The following is a 15995-nucleotide window of genomic DNA, read 5'->3' on the forward strand; positions in this document are numbered from 1 at the left end:
GTAGATCATTCGAGACTTTAGTGAGGGCAGTTTCAGTAGAGTGTGAGGAGCGGAAACCAGATTGTAAAGGGTCGAGGAGAGAGTTATCTGAGAGATAGCGGATTAGACGGGAGTGAAGCAAGCGTTCCAGGAGTTTAGAGATGAAAGGAAGATTAGAGAGCGGTCTGTAGTTAGCAGTGCAGTTCTGGTCCAGGGATGGCTTTTTAAGTCAAAGGGTTATGATGGCATGTTTAAATGAGGAGGGAAAGATACCTGAAGAAAGAGAGAGGTTCAATCTTTTAGTCAGGTGAGTGGTGACCACCGGTGAGAGGGACTGCAGGAGATGTGAAGGAATGGGGTCACTGTTGCAGGTTGTAGGCCGAGAAGAAGCGAGGAGCTGGGTAACCTCTTCTTGTGTGACAGGCTCAAAGATGGCTAGTGAGCTTGAAGTGCGGTAGGGAAGGGGATCCAGGCACTGAGGAGATTGGGCTGAGATGTCCTGATGGATGTGGTTGATTTTTTCCAAGAAATAAGTGGCCAGATCCTCACTGCTGAGGTTGGTGGTGAGGGCCTGTGCTTTAGGTTTCAGGAGGGAGTTTTACGGTTTGGAAAAGTCGTTTTGGGTTGTTGGACATTGAAGTGATGAGGGTGGTGAAATCGGATTGTTTGGCCAGATGAAGGGCAGAGTTCTAGGTTTTGAGCATGAATTGATAGTGGATGAAGTCCTCTTCTAAAAGAGATTTTCTTCACTGACGCTCAGCACACCTTGAGCAACGCTGGAGAAAACGTGTTTGCATCGTGTGCCAGGGCTGCCGTTGTCTGTGTGGGATCTTTCTGCGAGTAGAAGGAGCTGCTTCATCTAGGGCGCACTTCAGTGTATTGTTGTAGTGTGACAATGCCAAGTGTGGACAGGAGAAGGAGGAGATGGGGGCTAAAGATGTGTGGAGATTGTCCATAAGCTGCTGGGTATTAATGGTACGTGTATTCCTCTAAGTGTGGTAAGTGGGGGTGTCCCGGGTGAAGAGACAATTCTTAACAGAGAAGGAAAGAAGGTTGTGGTCCGAGAGCGGGAGAGGGGAGTTGGTCAAGTCATCCAGCAAGCAGAGCCTGGCAAAAACCAGGTCCAGAGTGTTCCCGTCTTCATGGGTAGGAGAATTAGTAAACTGTGAGAGACGGAATGAAGAAGTTTGAGAAAGTAGATGAGAGGCCGATTGGGAGAGGGGGTCATCGATGGGGATGTTAAAGTCGCCCATGATGAGGGTGGGGATGTCACAGGATAGAAAGTGAGGAAGCCAGGTGGCAAAGTGATCCAAGAAGTGGCGGGGGGAGCCTGGAGGGCGATACACGACTGCCACTCACAGGGAGAAGGGTTTAAAGAGTGTGATGGTGTGGACTTCAAAGGAAGGAAACCTAAGTGAGGGAACCGGGGGGATGACCTGGAAAGCACATTGTGAGGAAAGGAGCAGACCAACCCCTCCACCCTGTCTGTTGCCATGTCTGGCGGTCTGTGAAAATTTCAGCCCACCAAACGAGAGAGCAGCAGCAGCGGTGGTGTCTAGCTGCTGAATCCAGGTTTCTGTGATAGCCAGAAGGTTAAGAGAATTAGAGAGGAAAAAATCATGGATGTAAGTTAGTTTGTTCCACACAGACCGTGCGTTGCAGAGAGCGCAATGGAAATCAATAGGAGAGGGCATGCACTGAACGTTAATAAGATTAGCAGGGTTTCTATATGCAGCTGGAGGAGAGTGGTGTACGCTAGTGGAGGGGGGCCCAGGGTTGGGGGAGATGTCGCCTGCGACTAGTAAAAGGAGAAAGAAGAGAAAGATCAGGTGGTGCAATGATTTGTCTGAACGTTTTGAGTGCTGTATGGAGGTAGTGGATGGTTTGCAGTGGGTGAGGAATGTCAGTAGAGCCTCAGAGTTCTACATGGGAGAGGGGAGAAGGGAAGGGCTGATATAGAGAGAGTGCACAGAATGTTTTGAAGGGCGGGCGAGATGTGAGAAAGCAGCAGTGAAAACAAATAAAAAGCCGATTGATAAGACTAATGCATAATGCAGTATTAGTGACCGAGAAGCATGTTTGGATGAAAGTTTTATGCACCTTCCCTGTCTCCTGCCCTGTCCAACTGCCATGGTCTAACTGCACTTGTAATTATTGCACTTAGAATCTATTGCACGCGTGACCCCGCACGCGTGCTATTTGCAGCCAGTGCTGAATATATATGAAATGAAATGTCTCCTAGAGGCCAGCACCAGTTGGTCATACTGAGTAATTAGCCAATTAGCACTGGGCTAGAGCAGGCAATGCTAGGTAAGATAAACACAGAGGCCATAAACCAATGAAAGAGAAGGCTTTGAACATTTGAAAATAGAAACAAAAAGACAAAAAGATGCAGGACCAAACAATTAAATACCATGGAAAAATGTTGCTAGAGAATCTGACTCTGTTCACACTTATCAGACAGCACACAAACGGATGGATGGATTAAATACCTGTGTGAAGAAGAAGAGAGGAGAGAGATGATCTACACTACATACTGCTGTTAGAAGAGATGATATACACTACATACTGCCATTGAAATGACTGTCAGAGACACTTGTCGAATAGGACACTTTGCTGAATAAGGACACGTGCATGCACCCCACACCACGTGCACCCCTTACAATGCATCGAGATTTATAGGAAGGACTATAGCATCAGGTGAGAGGGATTGTGGGAGCTGCTTGGGACTAAATTGCCAGCTGTTCAGCTCACCAGGGGAGTGGAGGCCTGATCAAAGACACAGACCTAACACACTATGCCTCACACAGTATCACACCTTTCACCATCAGATAAAGTCTACAATGATGGAAGGACACAGTGACATAGAATCGTTTCAACATGAGATGTTAGAAGAGATGATCACACTACAGGAAGCGCTAATATCTTAGAGGGAAAAAAACTAAATCTGGAAGAAACAAAGAAGAATAGCAAAAGAGGAGACAGAGAGACTAATTGCCAAGGAAAGTAAAACCAATCCCAAACTGTTCATTAACTATAGAAACAGTAAAAGGATTCAAACTGATGGCGTTGGCCCATTGAAAAATAACCTGGGTAAAATCCTAGAGGGCGATGAGGGGAAAGCAAACCTACTCAATTTATCGCAGGAAATGCAGAGTGATAAAGTAAATCCTCCGCTAAATATCACCCACCTAACCCAGGAGGAAGCTCAGAAACGCCTAAAGAATATCAAAATAGACAAGTCACCAGGCCCAGATGACATACACCCCCGGGTACTAAAAGAATTAAGTCATGTGATAGACAGGCCGCTGTATCTTAGATTCAAGCACTCTTTATGGACAGGGACTGTCCCACTAGACTGGCGCCAAGCAAATGTGGGACCAATATTCAAAAAGGGGTCTAAAAGTGACCCTGGGAACTAGAGAGCAGTCAGCTTAACGTCTGTTGTGGGTAAATTGTTTGAAGGATTTCTTAGAGATGCTATTGTAGAATATCTTAATGAGAAGAACTGTCTAACTCCATATCAACATGGATTCATGAGGGATCGCTCCTGATCGCCTTCTACGAGGAGGTGAGCTCACAGCTGGACCGGGGAGAGTCAGTGGATGTTGTAGACCTTGACTTCTCCAAAGCGTTTGATACCGTGCCACACAAAAGGTTGGTCGATAAAATGAGAATGCTTGGTCTGGGGGATAATGTGTGCAAGTGGGTAAATAGCTGGCTGAGTGATAGAAAGCAGAGGGTGGTTATCAATGGAGTAAGCTCAGGAGGTGTCAGGGTTACTAGCGGGGGGCCTCAAGGGTCTGTCTTGGGCCCTATATTATTTAATATATTTATTAATGATCTAGTGGAAGGGTTGCATAGTAAAATAGCAATATTTGCAGATGATACTAAACTTTGTAAAGTAGTTAATACAGATGAGGATAGGGCACAGCTACAGGAGGATTTAGATAAATTGGGGAGTTGGGCCAAAAAATGGCAAATGGGGTTCAATGCCGATAAATGTAAGGTCATGCACATGGGAAAGAAAAACAGCAGTCACCCATACATATTAAATGGGAAACCGTTGGGGAAATCGGACATGGAGAAGGACCTGGGCGTCTTGGTTAACAGCAAATTCAATTGGAGTGCCCAGTGTCAGGCAGCAGCTGCCAAGGCAAATAGAGTCATGGCATGCATCAGAAGAGGAATAGGGGCATATGATGAGAACATTGTTCTTCCTCTGTATAAAGCGCTGGTAAGGCCGCACTTACAATATTGGGCACAGTTCTGGCCTCCGGTGCTCAGGAAACACATATTGGAGCTAGAGAGGGTACAAAGGAGGGCGACTAAGGTAAGAAAGGGAATGGAGGGACTAGAATACCCAGAGAGGTTGTCAAAATTAGGCCTAGTTACATTGGAAAAGAGAAGGCTTAGGGGAGACCTCATAAACATGTAGAAATACATCAGGGGGCAGTACAGAGATCTCTCCCATGACCTGTTTAGACCAAGGATGGTGACAAAGACGAGGGGGCACACTATGCGTCTGGAGGAAAGGAGGTTCCTGCACCAGCATAGAAGGGGATTCTTTACGGTCAGAGCCGTGAGACTCTGGAACTCTCTGGGAGAGGAAGTGGTGATGTCCAACTCACTTAATGAGTTCAAGAGAGGCCTGGACGCCTTTCTGGAGAACAAGAAAATTACATCTTATGCTTAGTGATAGTTAATTAATCCAGGGATTTAATCTGACTGCCAGATTGGTGTCGGGAAGTGAATTTTTCATCAGTGATGTCAATTGGCCTATCCCGCATGGTATAGGAATAGCGGAATAGCTGCAGTGCACAACAAATAGGCTGAACTGGATGGACGCTTGGCTTTTTTCGGCCTTATCAACTATGGAACTATGTAACTATGTACATACTGCTGGTAGAAGAGATGATCTACACTACATACTGCTGGTAAAAGAGATGATATACACTACATACTGCTGGTAAAAGAGATGATATATACTACATACTGCTGTAAGAAGAGATGATCTACACTACATACTGCTGTAAGAAGAGATGATCTACACTACATACTGCTGTAAGAAGAGATGATCTACACTACATACTGCTGTAAGAAGAGATGATCTACACTACATACAGCTGTAAGAAGAGATGATATATACTACATACTGCTGTAAGAAGAGATGATCTACACTACATACAGCTGTAAGAAGAGATGATCTACACTACATACAGCTGTAAGAAGAGATGATCTACACTACATACAGCTGTTAGAAGAGATGATATATACTACATACTGCTGTAAGAAGAGATGATATATACTACATACTGCTGTAAGAAGAGATGATCTACACTACATACTGCTGTAAGAAGAGATGATCTACACTACATACTGCTGTAAGAAGAGATGATCTACACTACATACTGCTGTAAGAAGAGATGATCTACACTACATACTGCTGTAAGAAGAGATGATCTACACTACATACAGCTGTAAGAAGAGATGATATATACTACATACTGCTGTAAGAAGAGATGATCTACACTACATACAGCTGTAAGAAGAGATGATATACACTACATACTGCTGTAAGAAGAGATGATATACACTACATACTGCTGTAAGAAGAGATGATCTACACTACATACTGCTGGTAAAAGAGATGATCTACACTACATACAGCTGTAAGAAGAGATGATATATACTACATACTGCTGTAAGAAGAGATGATATACACTACATACTGCTGTAAGTAGAGATGATCTACACTACATACAGCTGTAAGAAGAGATGATATATACTACATACAGCTGTAAGAAGAGATGATATACACTACATACAGCTGTAAGAAGAGATGATATACACTACATACAGCTGTAAGAAGAGATGATATACACTACATACAGCTGGTAAAAGAGATGATATACACTACATACTGCTGTAAGAAGAGATGATATACACTACATACAGCTGTAAGAAGAGATGATATATACTACATACAGCTGTAAGAAGAGATGATATACACTACATACAGCTGTAAGAAGAGATGATCTACACTACATACAGCTGTAAGAAGAGATGATATATACTACATACTGCTGTAAGAAGAGATGATATACACTACATACTGCTGTAAGAAGAGATGATCTACACTACATACAGCTGTAAGAAGAGATGATATATACTACATACTGCTGTAAGAAGAGATGATCTACACTACATACAGCTGTAAGAAGAGATGATATATACTACATACTGCTGTAAGAAGAGATGATCTACACTACATACAGCTGTAAGAAGAGATGATATACACTACATACTGCTGTAAGAAGAGATGATATACACTACATACTGCTGTAAGAAGAGATGATATACACTACATACAGCTGTTATAATAATAATACTAATTTTTATTTCTATAGCGCCAACATATTCCACAGCACTTTACAATTAAGCGGGGACATGATGCTAGACCCAGCAGATAAACAATCCTTGGTGTTTTGTATTAGGGTAGGGGTGATGTCAGGGGAAGAAGTGTATAGTTGGGTGTCGTCAGCATCGAGATGATACTGGAAGCCAAATCTGCTGATAGTTTGTCCAATAAGGGGTAGTGTATAGAGAGAAGAGGAGGGGGCCTAGGACTGAGCCCTGAGGATCCCCGATAGTAAGGGGATGAGGAGGGGAAGAAGAGCCGGCAAAAGACACAGTGAAGGAGCGGTCAGAGAGGTAGGAGGAGAACCAGGAGAGAACGGTTTCCTTGAGGCCAATAGAGAGGAGCATAGTGAGGAGGAGCTGGTGATCCACAGTGTCGAATGCTGCAGAGAGATCCAGGAGATCAGCAGGGAGCAGTGACCTTTGGATTTGGCTGTTAGTAGATCATTCGAGACTTTAGTGAGGGCAGTTTCAGTAGAGTGTGAGGAGCGGAAACCAGATTGTAAAGGGTCGAGGAGAGAGTTATCTGAGAGATAGCGGATTAGACGGGAGTGAAGCAAGCGTTCCAGGAGTTTAGAGATGAAAGGAAGATTAGAGAGCGGTCTGTAGTTAGCAGTGCAGTTCTGGTCCAGGGATGGCTTTTTAAGTCAAAGGGTTATGATGGCATGTTTAAATGAGGAGGGAAAGATACCTGAAGAAAGAGAGAGGTTCAATCTTTTAGTCAGGTGAGTGGTGACCACCGGTGAGAGGGACTGCAGGAGATGTGAAGGAATGGGGTCACTGTTGCAGGTTGTAGGCCGAGAAGAAGCGAGGAGCTGGGTAACCTCTTCTTGTGTGACAGGCTCAAAGATGGCTAGTGAGCTTGAAGTGCGGTAGGGAAGGGGATCCAGGCACTGAGGAGATTGGGCTGAGATGTCCTGATGGATGTGGTTGATTTTTTCCAAGAAATAAGTGGCCAGATCCTCACTGCTGAGGTTGGTGGTGAGGGCCTGTGCTTTAGGTTTCAGGAGGGAGTTTTACGGTTTGGAAAAGTCGTTTTGGGTTGTTGGACATTGAAGTGATGAGGGTGGTGAAATCGGATTGTTTGGCCAGATGAAGGGCAGAGTTCTAGGTTTTGAGCATGAATTGATAGTGGATGAAGTCCTCTTCTAAAAGAGATTTTCTTCACTGACGCTCAGCACACCTTGAGCAACGCTGGAGAAAACGTGTTTGCATCGTGTGCCAGGGCTGCCGTTGTCTGTGTGGGATCTTTCTGCGAGTAGAAGGAGCTGCTTCATCTAGGGCGCACTTCAGTGTATTGTTGTAGTGTGACAATGCCAAGTGTGGACAGGAGAAGGAGGAGATGGGGGCTAAAGATGTGTGGAGATTGTCCATAAGCTGCTGGGTATTAATGGTACGTGTATTCCTCTAAGTGTGGTAAGTGGGGGTGTCCCGGGTGAAGAGACAATTCTTAACAGAGAAGGAAAGAAGGTTGTGGTCCGAGAGCGGGAGAGGGGAGTTGGTCAAGTCATCCAGCAAGCAGAGCCTGGCAAAAACCAGGTCCAGAGTGTTCCCGTCTTCATGGGTAGGAGAATTAGTAAACTGTGAGAGACGGAATGAAGAAGTTTGAGAAAGTAGATGAGAGGCCGATTGGGAGAGGGGGTCATCGATGGGGATGTTAAAGTCGCCCATGATGAGGGTGGGGATGTCACAGGATAGAAAGTGAGGAAGCCAGGTGGCAAAGTGATCCAAGAAGTGGCGGGGGGAGCCTGGAGGGCGATACACGACTGCCACTCACAGGGAGAAGGGTTTAAAGAGTGTGATGGTGTGGACTTCAAAGGAAGGAAACCTAAGTGAGGGAACCGGGGGGATGACCTGGAAAGCACATTGTGAGGAAAGGAGCAGACCAACCCCTCCACCCTGTCTGTTGCCATGTCTGGCGGTCTGTGAAAATTTCAGCCCACCAAACGAGAGAGCAGCAGCAGCGGTGGTGTCTAGCTGCTGAATCCAGGTTTCTGTGATAGCCAGAAGGTTAAGAGAATTAGAGAGGAAAAAATCATGGATGTAAGTTAGTTTGTTCCACACAGACCGTGCGTTGCAGAGAGCGCAATGGAAATCAATAGGAGAGGGCATGCACTGAACGTTAATAAGATTAGCAGGGTTTCTATATGCAGCTGGAGGAGAGTGGTGTACGCTAGTGGAGGGGGGCCCAGGGTTGGGGGAGATGTCGCCTGCGACTAGTAAAAGGAGAAAGAAGAGAAAGATCAGGTGGTGCAATGATTTGTCTGAACGTTTTGAGTGCTGTATGGAGGTAGTGGATGGTTTGCAGTGGGTGAGGAATGTCAGTAGAGCCTCAGAGTTCTACATGGGAGAGGGGAGAAGGGAAGGGCTGATATAGAGAGAGTGCACAGAATGTTTTGAAGGGCGGGCGAGATGTGAGAAAGCAGCAGTGAAAACAAATAAAAAGCCGATTGATAAGACTAATGCATAATGCAGTATTAGTGACCGAGAAGCATGTTTGGATGAAAGTTTTATGCACCTTCCCTGTCTCCTGCCCTGTCCAACTGCCATGGTCTAACTGCACTTGTAATTATTGCACTTAGAATCTATTGCACGCGTGACCCCGCACGCGTGCTATTTGCAGCCAGTGCTGAATATATATGAAATGAAATGTCTCCTAGAGGCCAGCACCAGTTGGTCATACTGAGTAATTAGCCAATTAGCACTGGGCTAGAGCAGGCAATGCTAGGTAAGATAAACACAGAGGCCATAAACCAATGAAAGAGAAGGCTTTGAACATTTGAAAATAGAAACAAAAAGACAAAAAGATGCAGGACCAAACAATTAAATACCATGGAAAAATGTTGCTAGAGAATCTGACTCTGTTCACACTTATCAGACAGCACACAAACGGATGGATGGATTAAATACCTGTGTGAAGAAGAAGAGAGGAGAGAGATGATATACACTACATACTGCTGTAAGAAGAGATGATCTACACTACATACAGCTGTAAGAAGAGATGATATATACTACATACTGCTGTAAGAAGAGATGATATACACTACATACTGCTGGTAAAAGAGATGATCTACACTACATACTGCTGTAAGAAGAGATGATATATACTACATACTGCTGTAAGAAGAGATGATATACACTACATACTGCTGTAAGTAGAGATGATCTACACTACATACAGCTGTAAGAAGAGATGATATACACTACATACTGCTGGTAAAAGAGATGATATACACTACATACTGCTGTAAGAAGAGATGATATATACTACATACTGCTGTAAGAAGAGATGATATACACTACATACTGCTGTAAGTAGAGATGATCTACACTACATACAGCTGTAAGAAGAGATGATCTACACTACATACTGCTGTAAGAAGAGATGATATATACTACATACTGCTGTAAGAAGAGATGATCTACACTACATACAGCTGTAAGAAGAGATGATATATACTACATACTGCTGTAAGAAGAGATGATATACACTACATACTGCTGTAAGAAGAGATGATCTACACTACATACTGCTGTAAGAAGAGATGATCTACACTACATACTGCTGTAAGAAGAGATGATCTACACTACATACAGCTGTAAGAAGAGATGATATATACTACATACTGCTGTAAGAAGAGATGATATACACTACATACTGCTGTAAGAAGAGATGATCTACACTACATACAGCTGTAAGAAGAGATGATATATACTACATACTGCTGTAAGAAGAGATGATATACACTACATACTGCTGTAAGAAGAGATGATATACACTACATACAGCTGTTATAATAATAATACTAATTTTTATTTCTATAGCGCCAACATATTCCACAGCACTTTACAATTAAGCGGGGACATGATGCTAGACCCAGCAGATAAACAATCCTTGGTGTTTTGTATTAGGGTAGGGGTGATGTCAGGGGAAGAAGTGTATAGTTGGGTGTCGTCAGCATCGAGATGATACTGGAAGCCAAATCTGCTGATAGTTTGTCCAATAAGGGGTAGTGTATAGAGAGAAGAGGAGGGGGCCTAGGACTGAGCCCTGAGGATCCCCGATAGTAAGGGGATGAGGAGGGGAAGAAGAGCCGGCAAAAGACACAGTGAAGGAGCGGTCAGAGAGGTAGGAGGAGAACCAGGAGAGAACGGTTTCCTTGAGGCCAATAGAGAGGAGCATAGTGAGGAGGAGCTGGTGATCCACAGTGTCGAATGCTGCAGAGAGATCCAGGAGATCAGCAGGGAGCAGTGACCTTTGGATTTGGCTGTTAGTAGATCATTCGAGACTTTAGTGAGGGCAGTTTCAGTAGAGTGTGAGGAGCGGAAACCAGATTGTAAAGGGTCGAGGAGAGAGTTATCTGAGAGATAGCGGATTAGACGGGAGTGAAGCAAGCGTTCCAGGAGTTTAGAGATGAAAGGAAGATTAGAGAGCGGTCTGTAGTTAGCAGTGCAGTTCTGGTCCAGGGATGGCTTTTTAAGTCAAAGGGTTATGATGGCATGTTTAAATGAGGAGGGAAAGATACCTGAAGAAAGAGAGAGGTTCAATCTTTTAGTCAGGTGAGTGGTGACCACCGGTGAGAGGGACTGCAGGAGATGTGAAGGAATGGGGTCACTGTTGCAGGTTGTAGGCCGAGAAGAAGCGAGGAGCTGGGTAACCTCTTCTTGTGTGACAGGCTCAAAGATGGCTAGTGAGCTTGAAGTGCGGTAGGGAAGGGGATCCAGGCACTGAGGAGATTGGGCTGAGATGTCCTGATGGATGTGGTTGATTTTTTCCAAGAAATAAGTGGCCAGATCCTCACTGCTGAGGTTGGTGGTGAGGGCCTGTGCTTTAGGTTTCAGGAGGGAGTTTTACGGTTTGGAAAAGTCGTTTTGGGTTGTTGGACATTGAAGTGATGAGGGTGGTGAAATCGGATTGTTTGGCCAGATGAAGGGCAGAGTTCTAGGTTTTGAGCATGAATTGATAGTGGATGAAGTCCTCTTCTAAAAGAGATTTTCTTCACTGACGCTCAGCACACCTTGAGCAACGCTGGAGAAAACGTGTTTGCATCGTGTGCCAGGGCTGCCGTTGTCTGTGTGGGATCTTTCTGCGAGTAGAAGGAGCTGCTTCATCTAGGGCGCACTTCAGTGTATTGTTGTAGTGTGACAATGCCAAGTGTGGACAGGAGAAGGAGGAGATGGGGGCTAAAGATGTGTGGAGATTGTCCATAAGCTGCTGGGTATTAATGGTACGTGTATTCCTCTAAGTGTGGTAAGTGGGGGTGTCCCGGGTGAAGAGACAATTCTTAACAGAGAAGGAAAGAAGGTTGTGGTCCGAGAGCGGGAGAGGGGAGTTGGTCAAGTCATCCAGCAAGCAGAGCCTGGCAAAAACCAGGTCCAGAGTGTTCCCGTCTTCATGGGTAGGAGAATTAGTAAACTGTGAGAGACGGAATGAAGAAGTTTGAGAAAGTAGATGAGAGGCCGATTGGGAGAGGGGGTCATCGATGGGGATGTTAAAGTCGCCCATGATGAGGGTGGGGATGTCACAGGATAGAAAGTGAGGAAGCCAGGTGGCAAAGTGATCCAAGAAGTGGCGGGGGGAGCCTGGAGGGCGATACACGACTGCCACTCACAGGGAGAAGGGTTTAAAGAGTGTGATGGTGTGGACTTCAAAGGAAGGAAACCTAAGTGAGGGAACCGGGGGGATGACCTGGAAAGCACATTGTGAGGAAAGGAGCAGACCAACCCCTCCACCCTGTCTGTTGCCATGTCTGGCGGTCTGTGAAAATTTCAGCCCACCAAACGAGAGAGCAGCAGCAGCGGTGGTGTCTAGCTGCTGAATCCAGGTTTCTGTGATAGCCAGAAGGTTAAGAGAATTAGAGAGGAAAAAATCATGGATGTAAGTTAGTTTGTTCCACACAGACCGTGCGTTGCAGAGAGCGCAATGGAAATCAATAGGAGAGGGCATGCACTGAACGTTAATAAGATTAGCAGGGTTTCTATATGCAGCTGGAGGAGAGTGGTGTACGCTAGTGGAGGGGGGCCCAGGGTTGGGGGAGATGTCGCCTGCGACTAGTAAAAGGAGAAAGAAGAGAAAGATCAGGTGGTGCAATGATTTGTCTGAACGTTTTGAGTGCTGTATGGAGGTAGTGGATGGTTTGCAGTGGGTGAGGAATGTCAGTAGAGCCTCAGAGTTCTACATGGGAGAGGGGAGAAGGGAAGGGCTGATATAGAGAGAGTGCACAGAATGTTTTGAAGGGCGGGCGAGATGTGAGAAAGCAGCAGTGAAAACAAATAAAAAGCCGATTGATAAGACTAATGCATAATGCAGTATTAGTGACCGAGAAGCATGTTTGGATGAAAGTTTTATGCACCTTCCCTGTCTCCTGCCCTGTCCAACTGCCATGGTCTAACTGCACTTGTAATTATTGCACTTAGAATCTATTGCACGCGTGACCCCGCACGCGTGCTATTTGCAGCCAGTGCTGAATATATATGAAATGAAATGTCTCCTAGAGGCCAGCACCAGTTGGTCATACTGAGTAATTAGCCAATTAGCACTGGGCTAGAGCAGGCAATGCTAGGTAAGATAAACACAGAGGCCATAAACCAATGAAAGAGAAGGCTTTGAACATTTGAAAATAGAAACAAAAAGACAAAAAGATGCAGGACCAAACAATTAAATACCATGGAAAAATGTTGCTAGAGAATCTGACTCTGTTCACACTTATCAGACAGCACACAAACGGATGGATGGATTAAATACCTGTGTGAAGAAGAAGAGAGGAGAGAGATGATCTACACTACATACTGCTGTTAGAAGAGATGATATACACTACATACTGCCATTGAAATGACTGTCAGAGACACTTGTCGAATAGGACACTTTGCTGAATAAGGACACGTGCATGCACCCCACACCACGTGCACCCCTTACAATGCATCGAGATTTATAGGAAGGACTATAGCATCAGGTGAGAGGGATTGTGGGAGCTGCTTGGGACTAAATTGCCAGCTGTTCAGCTCACCAGGGGAGTGGAGGCCTGATCAAAGACACAGACCTAACACACTATGCCTCACACAGTATCACACCTTTCACCATCAGATAAAGTCTACAATGATGGAAGGACACAGTGACATAGAATCGTTTCAACATGAGATGTTAGAAGAGATGATCACACTACAGGAAGCGCTAATATCTTAGAGGGAAAAAAACTAAATCTGGAAGAAACAAAGAAGAATAGCAAAAGAGGAGACAGAGAGACTAATTGCCAAGGAAAGTAAAACCAATCCCAAACTGTTCATTAACTATAGAAACAGTAAAAGGATTCAAACTGATGGCGTTGGCCCATTGAAAAATAACCTGGGTAAAATCCTAGAGGGCGATGAGGGGAAAGCAAACCTACTCAATTTATCGCAGGAAATGCAGAGTGATAAAGTAAATCCTCCGCTAAATATCACCCACCTAACCCAGGAGGAAGCTCAGAAACGCCTAAAGAATATCAAAATAGACAAGTCACCAGGCCCAGATGACATACACCCCCGGGTACTAAAAGAATTAAGTCATGTGATAGACAGGCCGCTGTATCTTAGATTCAAGCACTCTTTATGGACAGGGACTGTCCCACTAGACTGGCGCCAAGCAAATGTGGGACCAATATTCAAAAAGGGGTCTAAAAGTGACCCTGGGAACTAGAGAGCAGTCAGCTTAACGTCTGTTGTGGGTAAATTGTTTGAAGGATTTCTTAGAGATGCTATTGTAGAATATCTTAATGAGAAGAACTGTCTAACTCCATATCAACATGGATTCATGAGGGATCGCTCCTGATCGCCTTCTACGAGGAGGTGAGCTCACAGCTGGACCGGGGAGAGTCAGTGGATGTTGTAGACCTTGACTTCTCCAAAGCGTTTGATACCGTGCCACACAAAAGGTTGGTCGATAAAATGAGAATGCTTGGTCTGGGGGATAATGTGTGCAAGTGGGTAAATAGCTGGCTGAGTGATAGAAAGCAGAGGGTGGTTATCAATGGAGTAAGCTCAGGAGGTGTCAGGGTTACTAGCGGGGGGCCTCAAGGGTCTGTCTTGGGCCCTATATTATTTAATATATTTATTAATGATCTAGTGGAAGGGTTGCATAGTAAAATAGCAATATTTGCAGATGATACTAAACTTTGTAAAGTAGTTAATACAGATGAGGATAGGGCACAGCTACAGGAGGATTTAGATAAATTGGGGAGTTGGGCCAAAAAATGGCAAATGGGGTTCAATGCCGATAAATGTAAGGTCATGCACATGGGAAAGAAAAACAGCAGTCACCCATACATATTAAATGGGAAACCGTTGGGGAAATCGGACATGGAGAAGGACCTGGGCGTCTTGGTTAACAGCAAATTCAATTGGAGTGCCCAGTGTCAGGCAGCAGCTGCCAAGGCAAATAGAGTCATGGCATGCATCAGAAGAGGAATAGGGGCATATGATGAGAACATTGTTCTTCCTCTGTATAAAGCGCTGGTAAGGCCGCACTTACAATATTGGGCACAGTTCTGGCCTCCGGTGCTCAGGAAACACATATTGGAGCTAGAGAGGGTACAAAGGAGGGCGACTAAGGTAAGAAAGGGAATGGAGGGACTAGAATACCCAGAGAGGTTGTCAAAATTAGGCCTAGTTACATTGGAAAAGAGAAGGCTTAGGGGAGACCTCATAAACATGTAGAAATACATCAGGGGGCAGTACAGAGATCTCTCCCATGACCTGTTTAGACCAAGGATGGTGACAAAGACGAGGGGGCACACTATGCGTCTGGAGGAAAGGAGGTTCCTGCACCAGCATAGAAGGGGATTCTTTACGGTCAGAGCCGTGAGACTCTGGAACTCTCTGGGAGAGGAAGTGGTGATGTCCAACTCACTTAATGAGTTCAAGAGAGGCCTGGACGCCTTTCTGGAGAACAAGAAAATTACATCTTATGCTTAGTGATAGTTAATTAATCCAGGGATTTAATCTGACTGCCAGATTGGTGTCGGGAAGTGAATTTTTCATCAGTGATGTCAATTGGCCTATCCCGCATGGTATAGGAATAGCGGAATAGCTGCAGTGCACAACAAATAGGCTGAACTGGATGGACGCTTGGCTTTTTTCGGCCTTATCAACTATGGAACTATGTAACTATGTACATACTGCTGGTAGAAGAGATGATCTACACTACATACTGCTGGTAAAAGAGATGATCTACACTACATACTGGTGTAAGAGATGATATATACTACATACAGCTGTAAGAAGAGATGATCTACACTACATACAGCTGTAAGAAGAGATGATATACACTACATACAGCTGTAAGAAGAGATGATATATACTACATACAGCTGTAAGAAGAGATGATATATACTACATACTGCTGTAAGAAGAGATGATCTACACTACATACAGCTGTAAGAAGAGATGATCTACACTACATACAGCTGTAAGAAGAGATGATCTACACTACATACAGCTGTAAGAAGAGATGATATATACTACATACTGCTGTAAGAAGAGATGATCTACACTACATACTGCTGTAAGAAGAGATGATATATACTACATACAGCTGTAAGAAGAGATGATCTACACTACAT

This window comes from Phyllobates terribilis, unplaced genomic scaffold (assembly GCF_046119375.1).
Source record: "Phyllobates terribilis strain yellow unplaced genomic scaffold, ASM4611937v1 Scaffold_25__1_contigs__length_18738178, whole genome shotgun sequence".
Lineage (NCBI taxonomy): Eukaryota > Metazoa > Chordata > Amphibia > Anura > Dendrobatidae > Phyllobates > Phyllobates terribilis.